At 35.7% G+C, this 11,701-nt stretch overlaps 1 pseudogene; it reads left to right on the top strand.

Annotated features, from left to right (window-relative positions):
- The first annotated feature begins 4,993 nt into the window (after positions 1-4,993).
- Positions 4,994-11,498, top strand: LOC111412562 (annotated as a pseudogene).
- The last annotated feature ends 203 nt before the right edge of the window (positions 11,499-11,701 follow it).

Consider the following 11,701-nt stretch of genomic DNA (forward strand, 5'->3'; position numbering starts at 1 on the left):
AGGGGGTGAAGATGAAGAGACAGAATATGAACAGCCACATTTCTGTCTAATAGACGGAATTAAATGGCCCTAAGTCTCGGGAACAGTAATGGGAATATCAAAAGGGAATGGACAAAATTCTTAACGCAAAGCAGTTAAATGCTTGAAGAATTGATGATTAGAAAATAAACATCAAATAAATGCACAAGAAATTAATGTTCATTAATAAGGGACAAAAGTACAAAAAAGAAAATCGTGTGTCTTAATTACAAACTACCCCATAAGGAACGAATTCGTTCCCTAAGTTTTTCCCAATCCTCGTTCTGTCGGGAGGAAGTGATGTTCAATTCAGCCGCAACGTCATCATCATTAACCTCCAGCTTCTTGCACTGTTCGACCAAGGATTTAGTTCGCTCAATTCCCTGAGAGGCGTTGCGCTTTTTAGCGGCCATCCTCGCCCTGCAATCGTCCATTTTGGCTTGAAGTTCCCTCATCTGAGCAGCCAAGCTAACCATTAAGGAGTCTTCAATCATGACTTCGGAAGAGATTTCTTGCAACTCGTCCTTAGCCTTGTTGATCTCCAAGCACAGAGACTCTTTCTCGGCTACGGCTCGAAGATATTGAGTACGCTTGGCCTTTAGTTCAGCATTCTTGGCCAGCATAGTAAGGACCTCAGAGTGAACGACCTTCAACGTCGCTTTAAAGTCAGCAGAAAGATTGAGCAACGGAAGCGTCAGTACTTGCTCTAATTTCGCACTCAAGCGTTCAAGTTCATCCTTGTGTCTGGCAACACTAGCCCTTCCAATGTCCATGTCCATGAAAGATACGTACTCAAATACCAACTCCTTCAAGAACTTCAAGTCCTCTTCTGAAGAAGCAGCAGAACGATCATATGGAGTAGGGCGAGGCATTTGGACCTGCCCCCAGGAAGCGAACAAATCCTGGATAGAACGAACAATCCTGTCAGCATCCTGCAAAGAAGATTGCCAACATCCCTTAACGTAATAGACATGGGACCAAGAGAAAAAATAAAGGTGTTATACTCAGAGGACCAAAAGCTCAAAGCAATCGGAAAGAGCGCTGAATCAAAAGTAGGGGGGCGAATAGAGACTTCCAACAAATCAGAAATCCTAGCGCTATCAAAAAGTGCCTTAGTAGGACCATGACCCACAAGACGAGCATGCCAACTACGAAAAGCTACGTCAGATTTGGGCCAAGTGCGAATACCTTTTTCACGAAGTGGCCCCAGCGGCAAAGAATTCAGAAAAGGAGGGCCATGAGTGCAAGGAAACAGCTGACCCACCGCCGCCTGTTCGACTGCTTCCGCATTGTTGAAGAAAGGACCCAAGTAAAACTCATTACGTCCAACATCGACGGGCGCAAGAAAACTTGGGGTTACGTATGAACGACTCAGAAGTTTCTGAAAGTCATCAAAACTAAAGGAATCGCTAGCTTGGGATTGTAAAGCAGCCATTGAAGAAACGAAGCTTTTCAGAGTTACGTAACAAGGAAGCAAAATATGAAAAGTGAATCGCTAAGGATGCGTAAGGAATATGAAACGTGATTTCGTAGCAGTAAAATGGCGTGTTCGGAGTTTATAATGGTTTGCAAAGCAACGCACTTTTTCAAGTTATAGAAGGAAACAATGATTGAAATTCTTTGGGAATCGTGAACGTTGCTGAAGACGTGAAGTGAATATGGCAAAATTCAATAATTATTATTAATTCTGCCAAATTGGGGGGTAATTGTTGACACATAAAAATTCAGCCCAAATCGAACAGCTCAGAGAATAAAGTCCAACTGGAGGATCCCCAAATCAGATAGCCCAAAGAACGAAATCCAATTGAACGAATCAATGTGAATGCCCAAATAAGGGGCCCAATAGTGCGGTAACGCCATCGTCCAAGTTTGTAAGTCGCTCAGAGTCTGAACGAATAGAGTGGCATACGGTTGTCCAAAGTCTTGCCCAAATCTTCAAGTCGCCCAAGGTATCAACAAGCATAACGCATTATGATGCAGTTATTGAGGCAGTTGCTAAAGTAACTTTATCACGTTCCACGACTCAAGGGATTCAATCGAAAGCGGTTGAACGATGCAAGATAATGGCAGCAGTTAAAAGGACAGTTGCATGATAAAATGGCCACTACAAAGAAAGTGGGTAGTTGTAGGGCGATCAAGCAGTTTTTTAGAGCAGTTAATCACAAAGGGATCGCCTATGAAGTATAAAAGGGAGAAAGAACTTAGAAGTAAAGGACCGAATCCAAAACTCTCGAACAGAGAATATGTAATTTTCATTCTTTTAGCTTTTAGACTTAAACATTTCCTTTTCTGTAACTCGTGTGCTTGCGCCCCTTGAAGGCACGTTGTTTTCCGTTTTCAATTGTAAAATTCATCGCCAATAAAAAGAACACCCCTTTTTGAGACTTTGTCTCAAGAGGTTTCGTCCCTTACACAATCGTCTGATCCTCTTTAATTGTTAGCGAATTAACCCGCGCGAAACATTTTTATTATTAATTTTCTTTTTTTTTTGGATTGCCTTGGATATTTTGGGAATCACTGCCAGACTTGTCATGCTCTATTTTCTTAGTAGTAACCTTGGACCTTGGTGTTCTTCCTCGAAAAGTTTCTAAACCCTCTTGACCACCGGTCTAAATACTTTTTTGTAACTAAGGCGCTTTCTTTGATCGATAAGACTGATAAGGTTCAACACCAACTTGGAAAGAAATATTGTGTCATGGAAGATAGATATTCAATAAATCCTGTTGACATTGGTGCAAGTTTTATTTTAAGGAAAGACATACCCAGGGGCGGACGCAGACGTTTTACATTAAGAGGTCACAATCAAATTTTTGAAAAAAGCTACGATTTTTTTTATTACTTTATATGGGTTATAAATTGTTATACTACTTTTTCATCTTGATTATTTTTATATCTAAAAAACTTATATATATAAAATTCGATCATTTTTCGGAATTTTTTTTATTATTGTTACTTTTTCCTCTCAATCAACTAATTTTTTTTAAAAAATAATCTAATAAATTTCCTAATAAAATTTTTGACATCATTTGAAAAAAGACTAATTGATCAAGAGGAAAAGGTAATAATAAAAAAAAAATATCCTAAAAATGATTGAATTTATTTTATATATAAATTTTTTTCAGATGTAAAAATAATCAAAATGAAAAAGGAGTATAACAATTTATAACCCCTATGAAGTAATAAAAAAATTTTAAAGAATTTTTACGTACAAAAAAAAAAAATTGACGTCAAACCACATATAAAATTTCCTAATAAAATGATGTAAATTATATTGAGATATTTGTCGCACAAAAATAATAAATATTAATAAAATAATTATTTTATTTTCAAAAAATATGAGTTATATGTCTCTTTTTAGTATACACGTTTGACATATGTTTAACTATTTTCGATATTCATTTAGATTATTCGATATTTTTATGATATAGTTCTCGAAATGAGTTTCGAGAAGATATAGAAGATTTATGGATATGACTAGTATATAATCGTCAAAGAATTTTTAAAGTTAGCTTGTTATTAAAATTATTGAAATATTAGTTTGAAACGCTCTATTTTGACGCATCGTAACATTTGCTACGATTGATCATTTCGCACTACATTAACGACATGAAATACTAGATCATGAGTATTTCAAAATGATATTAAGAATGTAATATTTCAATTTTGTTTGATATTTCATAGTGATTCCGAAAAGAAAGAAAAAAAACCTTGAAAAAATTGGAGGGTCAAGTGACTCTAGGGAACCCCCCTTGGGTCCACCCCTGAGCATGCCTCATTTCATCTTCTTTTCTTTATTTCTCCATTCGATATCTTTCTCTTGATTGTACGTGTCATAATTTTGACGACAATTTAAGCCTTTATACGTTGGTTATTGATTTTATAATTAATCAACTTGGAATTCTATATTACTCTTAATAGATCCTCACAAGACGGTAACTTGATTGCTTGTTTATATTGTTGGGCTCTGATATATTATATTTGATATTTTATTCTAAAATACCAATTTTCTGAAAAGGAATCATACGAATGCTTGTAATTTTCTATACTAATAAATGGAAAATCATCGAACAAGAGTTATGCTATTGTATACACAAATTGTGTACTTCGATTAATACTTGTATGAACTATGAAGCAATATTTTAGTTGAAAATTGATAATGTGTGTGCCTATTAAGAACACCAGCACGATCCTGACGTCCATAACCTTTTCCGGTCCCACTTGTCGCAGTGAGATGGTGTCATCAACCAAATATAAAAATAAGAATATGTTTGATACACAATATTGAATAAATTTTATTTTTTTCAAATCATGTCCATTACCTATTCGGTCCAACTTGTTGTCGCAGTAATAGACAATAAGAGTAAAATGTATTCTCGCGTTTCCCTAAAGTTACGAGGCAGACTAAAACAAAGGTGTAAAGAATGAGAATTTTGAAGATACCCATTTTCATATAATTAATCAACTTGGGATTCTATATTACCCTTAATAGATCCTCACAAGATGGTAACTTGATTGCTTGTTTATATTGTTGGGCTCCGATATATTATATTTGAGATTTTATTCTAAAATACTAATTTTCTGAAAAGGAATCATATGAATGCTTGTAATTTTCTATACTAATAAATGGAAAATCATTGAACAAGAGTTATGCTATCATATACACAAATTGTGTACTTCGATTAATACTTGTATGAACTATGAAGCAATATTTTAGTTGAAAATTGATAATGTGTGTGCCTGTTAAGAACACCAGCACGGTCCTGACTAGGGGTTGGCAAAAATCGACCCAACCCGTCCAAACCGCCTGACCCAACCCAACCCAACCCGACCCAACCAGGTTGGGTCGATTTTTTTGTTGTTTTTAAGTGGGTTCGGTTTTTTGGCTACGTAGGTGGGTTGGGTCGGGTCGGGTTGTGGGTTAACCTATAAAAACCAACCCAACCCAACCCGAACTTAAAAAAAAAAAAATGCGTAAATGGCTAATCACTCGGTCGCTCCCAAATCCAAAAGAAGCCCTAAAATCTCTCTATTCCCTCTCCCTCTCCCTCTCCCTCCCCCTCCCCCTCTCTCTCGCTTTCGCTCTCACTCAAGCTCCGAAAGCTTGCGAATAATTGTACTGGATTGTAAGGGTTCATGGTGTTCCATGCTGTCAGTGGGGGCATTGGATCTGAACTTGAATCTTTTTTGGTTGAGAGGCTTTATGTTGAATGGTAAGAAATCAAAGTTGGGGTTCACTATTTACCCATCCTCGCAAGTTTCGACTGCTGTGGTTGAGCCATACAACTCTATTCTCTCGACCACTCTTTGTTGGAGCACACTGATGTTGCCGTGCTTCTTGACAATGAGGCGATCTATGATATTTGCCGCAAGTCACTTGACATTGAGAGGCCAACATATACTAATCTGAACAGACTCATCTCTAATGTGATCTCTTCTTTGACTACATCTCTGCTATTTCTTCTTTGCTGACACTATTTAATGATTTGGGGCATTTTGTATTGATGAAATTTTTTTACCTTATAAATTCCAATCCCGTCTCACTATTAGAGAATTTTGTGAGAAACCAACTTCTAAATTGGTTGTGATTTCTGCTCTTTAGTGTCTCAGTTGAATTTTATCTATGCTGTGGTAATTAGTTTTGTAAAATTTGAGACTCTGGGACTATATTAGTGATGCTTTACACCCAAAAATGAATAACTTTAATCTTTATTAATAAGTTGTCATAAACCGACCAACCCAACCCAACCCGACCGATACTTGATTGGGTTGGGTTGGGTTTCAAACTTTACACGGGTTGGGTTGGGTTAAATTTCAACCAAACCGATCATGTTAAGTTGGGTTAGGGTTGGGGCGAAAACCGACCCAACCCAACCCACGCCCACCCCTAGTCCTAACGTCCATAACCTTTCCCGATCCCACTTGTCGCAGTGAGATGGTGTCATCAACCAAATATAAAAATAAGAATATATTTGGTACATAGTATTGAATAAATTTTATTTTTTTCAAATCATGTCCATTACCTATTTGGTCCAACTTGTCGTCGCAGTAATAGACAATAAGAGTAAAATGTATTTTCACGATTACCTAAAGTTACGAGGCAGACCGAAACAAAGGTGTAAAGAATGAGAATTTTAAAGATACCCATTTTCATGTATGTAGTAGATCGTCATTTTATATATTAATTTTCTATAACTCTGTTGTAATTTCCTATAAACTAATTGAAAATTTGAAGAAATACAGAGGATCTAAGAAAATGGGCATAATTTTCAATTCGGTTGTCAAATTTTAGTTTGTGAGTATGATTCGAAAGCTTTTACTGATTCTGCACATTTTTATCAAGGGATGTTTGCCAACTTTCGGGGTCAAATTTTGTTGTTTGGAGATACATTTTAGCATTTTTTAAAATTACTTTTAGGTTATTTTCGTCATTTTTTGCAATTGTTTGATTTTAATTGGATTTGTTTTGCAGTTTTCTAGTTTAGTTGAATTTGTCTACAAAATTAGGATTTTAATGTCTTTAAAATTTTAAATATGTGTTAAACTCTATCTTGTTTTTCTTCATTAAGAAGATATTTATGTTTTTCCATTATTTAGTAGATTCCAAATATTTATCACCTAAGCACAATTTGAGCAAACACATGTTTAAAATATTTTTAGAAAATTACCCAAACATATTTAAAAGTAACTTTTAAATTTTTAATTCCTAAACAATTTTTGACTTTTCAAAATTCTTACTAGTCCTTAGATTGAACGGCCTATCAGCCAATTCTTAAATGCATCTAACTTGAATGAAATGGATTAAATGCATTAATTAATTACCTTTCTTTATTGTTACTTAATATAAAAGAAGGTAACATTGTCCTCTTATACACACACACTTTGGCAGTATATTTTGAAAATGGTTATGTACAAATTTTTCTTTCTTTTCCTCCTCATCTCTGTCCCTCTTGTTGCATCTGGTAATCAAAAATCTCCTTCTTTTATTAATTCCTTTTTCTCATTTTCTATTATTTTTTCATGTATTTTTAATTCTACTTTCGACTGATGATGCAGATATCTGCCCAGTAGAATGCACGAAGTTTGATGTCACCTATGATTATTGCCTGTTTTACTGTAAAATGTACTACAACTCGTCGAAGGGGATCTGTGTATATGACTGGAAATGGCTTTGGATGAAAGGAAAATGTTGTTGTTGATATCTCAATTTTTAGAGATTACAACCAAAAATATTGTTTCATATAACTATAAATAAAGCAAATAACCTTGTGTAATCTATGTATGTCTCGCTTTACTAAGTATTGTATAATTTGTTCGTTTCATTTAAAGCTGAATGTTCAGTACAAACCTCCATAAGATTGGCTAAAATGCGAAGAAAAGCCTACACTCTGCATGAGAATTGACGACACAATTCATATCAAGAAAATCAGGCCACATTTGGTGTTGAAGAGGATCCTAATCCCAAATTTTAGGTGATTTCAGTCATCTGATTATATTGTGGATTTCAGTCATCTGATTATATTGTGGACGAGTTCTTCACTTTTTGTGCTGGAATTACAAGAATCGGAATCTTGGGTTTCAGTTGTTTGATTGAAATCATAGAATTGTTGCACAATCTTAATATAATAATCAAATCTCTACTGTAATTTAGGGACATTCATGAATTGCTGATTACAAAGCTTGTCGAGAAAAATAAAATTTTGAAGCTGATCCAAGTGTGATAAGGCATCCGGCTTGAATCTTTCGGTTGATTTTCCAAGATAATCTGTCACTCATTTCAAGGAGCTCTTCATGATAAAATAAAAAGAACAGACAACCCAAAGCTTTGAATTTTACTACCAATCTTTGCTATATAAATGGACTATAGTCAGGGGCGGATCCAGGCCGTTCGAACTGTGGGGTCAAATTTTTTTTTTTCGAACAACGTATCATGAATAAAAAGGAAAAATCGGTTTTTTGCTGTTCATGTTCGTTATTTGTACTTTGAGAAAAAATAGGTGGATTATATGATATATTTATGGACTAAATAATGGATATGGATATAGATTTAGGATTTGGACCTTTTGGGGGTAGAAAATTAAGTTTTCGGCAGGCAGAAAATTAAGTTTTCAGCAAAAAAAAAAAAAAAAAAAAATATCTAGGAAAGGGATTCGAACCCTAAACGTCAAATATAAATATGTGACTGTTGACCATTTGCGCTACAAGGAAGTTTGAGATAAATATGACTTACCAATAATATAAGGTAAAACTAAAAAAAAAAAAAAAAAAAAAAAAAATTACAGAAAACTGTGGGGTCATTTGACCCCACATGACCCCATGTGGGTCCGCCCCTGACTATAGTTGATGTCAACGTGTAATACCAATATGCAGAATTTTTCTAATCCAGTTTTCTGTGCATGTTCAGCCTTTCGATCCTTTGCAATTTTAGTATTGCCAACCAGGCAATTTATCTTCACAGGTTTCTGAATTCCAGAAGACCACCTAATTTTCCTCTTTCGGATTCTTGGCACATTTGCAGGAGAAAGGAGAATTTTCCCCTGTTTATTTTGCACCTCAAGATGGGTTGATGCAAGCCAACAAGATTGACAAGTTGCCAGGACAACCTGAGAACGTGGATTTTGATCAGTATGCGGGGTATATTACCGTTGACACACAGGCTGGAAGAGCATTGTTTTATTATTTTGTTGAGTCACCGGCAAATTCTTCAGCCAACCCTCTAGTTTTGTGGTTAAATGGAGGTACAAAATCGACAAAGAGAAATATTCATTAGATTCATTTCATCAAAAGAGTTTAACCATCTGATAAATGTTCATTAGATTCACAACTTTCTGTCATATATCCAGAATTTGAAATCAAGGCGTCTACCTTATGAGAGACTTAAATTGAATACTAATACCAATTGAGCAAGTGTTGGATTCAAATCCTGGGAGATGCAATAGAAATCTACCAGGGGTAAGATGGGCAGAGGCTCAGGTCATTACATCTATTTGTCTATGCACAGCTGTCAAGCATTTGTACCAAACATGTCCTAATTGTACAAGTACATCGATCTTCTAATGTCTTGATTTCTTGCAATAGAACATCAAAAGCTTGTACCTTTGCTTTAATATTCATATTCTCAGCAAATAACAGAAAAGCAGGAGCTGAATGTTAATTATATTTCTGATGACCAGGTCCAGGCTGTTCATCCTTTGGATATGGAGCCATGGAGGAATTAGGCCCCTTTAGAGTCAATAGTGACGGAAAAACTCTTTGGAAATAATTATGCATGGAACAATGGTCAGATCAAGTTATAATTTATAACAAAATCAAAGTTTCATGTTCTTGTTTTACAATGAGTTTGCTTATGGCTTCCATTGAATTTTCTCCAGTGGCAAATGTGATTTTCTTGGAATCCCCTGCTGTGGTTGCTTTCTCTTATTCAAACACTTCGTCTGATTATGGCGCACTGGTGATAGAAGCATTGCCAATGATACCTATACTTTTCTTGTCAACTGGCTCGAGAGGTTTCCACAATACAAAACCCCGGATTTCTATATTGCTGGAGAGTTATGCTGTTAATTACATACCACAACTAGCATACACTATATTGCTCAACAACAAGAACACAAATCAAACTGTCATTAATCTAAAAGGGATTTCTGTAGGATCAACCACTACCAGTTTTCCTTTATATTTAAAGTTCTGTTTCTCTTTTTAAAAGATTTTATAATCTGAAATATTTCAGATAGGAAATGCAGTTTTGATAACTCGGCAATGGCAACATGATTCTTCGATCATTTTTGGACACAAGCCTTAAACGAGACTTGTTGAAAATATGTTGTTCAAAATCAATAAACATGTGTGTGGAATGGAATGAACAAAATTGGAACATAAAACTAAAACCGGAGGCCCAAGATGAATGCCATGTGACCGCATAGCAATATGGCCATGCAGTCGCATGGCCACAACCTGAAACTGGAGAGGCCAGTATGAAGAACTCCATACGACCGCATGGAGTTATACCATGCGGTCGCATGGTACAACGAATTAGCCGTTAGGCAGCTTTTTCGGCGGTTTTCGGTTGGTTTGTTGGCGGCTTTTCACTTCTTTTTGGCACCACTTCGTGAAGCTATGTTCCATAGCTATAAATTGGTGGTTTGTGTTCATTAGAATAACAAGAAAAACACTTGAAAACATCGTGATCAATATATTCATTCCACAAAGAAGAAATCAAAGTTTTCTTCATCCATATTCATATTCCATTTGTGTTCTTCAAGTTTTGGAGAATTTATACAAATGCTTAAGTATTAATTCTCTACAATGCTTGATTACTCCTACAAATCATTTGCCGCAAAACCCTTTAAACACCAAAATTATATACGAGAGGGGGCAAATATCGTTTGAGGACAGCGATATAATATCGTGTTTGAGCCTTCATATTTAATTAAGTTTTTTTCATTATTTTAATCTTCTTGAATTTCCATTTCTCGGTTTCTTCTCCAAACCCCGGTGTGATAATTTCCCAACAAGACTCATAAGGCATCTCTACATTTTGTGATTTTGTGAATGGCACTGCATCCCTCAAATGCTCTAGAATTGTAGAGGAAGCCTTCTCGAGCTGGAAATATTGATTTATACAACATCTATGCACCAATTGCCTGAAACCCGTGCTTAAAAATGGCTCCAGCAGTTCGGTAAGCCCTTCATTTTGTTAACAATTCTTGCTTTGTAGGAACATTAATTAACTTTGATTGATTTTATCAGGTTAACTATTTTGATCCATGCTTGGATTCATACGTTGAACATTACTTGAACACAGCAGAGGTTCAAAGGGTTCTCCATGTAAATCCTCCAACTTGGACAGGTTGCAGGTAAAGTTATAAGCTGGATAAATGTCTTGAAAGCACAAATTTTTTTTTTTGGTCACAACTTGAACAGTATAGTGACACTAGTCATTTCTCTTTTTAATATGTGCAGAGATTATAACTGGATAGATATGCCGACAACTATTTTGCCAATTATCGAGAATCTCATGCTAGAGGCACGAGGATCTGGCTATACAGGCAAGTCTGTCTCTGGCAGTAAATCCTCAAGTAATCAGAACATGACTGCAGGGAGTTGAATAGGAAATTTTGAGTTGCCTAATAACAAACGCTTTAGTGAACGAGATTGGACAGTTTAATCTTATTGATTTAGCTTTTATTTTTTATTTTTTGTGCAGTGGTGACATAGATGCCAACAACAACCAGATATGTGATAAACAGGTTAAAGCTTCCGATTGAGAATGCTTGGCGGCAATTAAGTTGAAGAATCCTTGAGCTGATTTGTTTATATTTATAGATTAATTTGAATGGCAGGTAGAAGGGTATGTGGTGGAGTACAAAGGATTAACATTTGTAACAGTGAGAGGAGCCAAACATCTTGTACCGAGTTACCAACCTCAATGGGGACTTACTATGATTTCATCCTTTCTTCAAGGGGTTCTTCCTTCTTCTGCCTAATGATCTGAACCAAAAAATTCTCCAAGGATTTGAGTTTTCATTTTTATTTCTTTCACAAGCCAAATGGGCAGGTTTAAAGTCAGAAGGTTGAGAGTTGGATTTGAATGCAGCCAATTCTACAACTACAGAGCAGGGCCTGCCTATTTTAGCTTTGACACAGGCTAAAGAGAAATTTCAAATCTATTGTGCATTTTTCTTCTCCA

This window comes from Olea europaea, chromosome 16 (assembly GCF_002742605.1).
Source record: "Olea europaea var. sylvestris chromosome 16, O_europaea_v1, whole genome shotgun sequence".
Taxonomy (NCBI): domain Eukaryota; kingdom Viridiplantae; phylum Streptophyta; class Magnoliopsida; order Lamiales; family Oleaceae; genus Olea; species Olea europaea.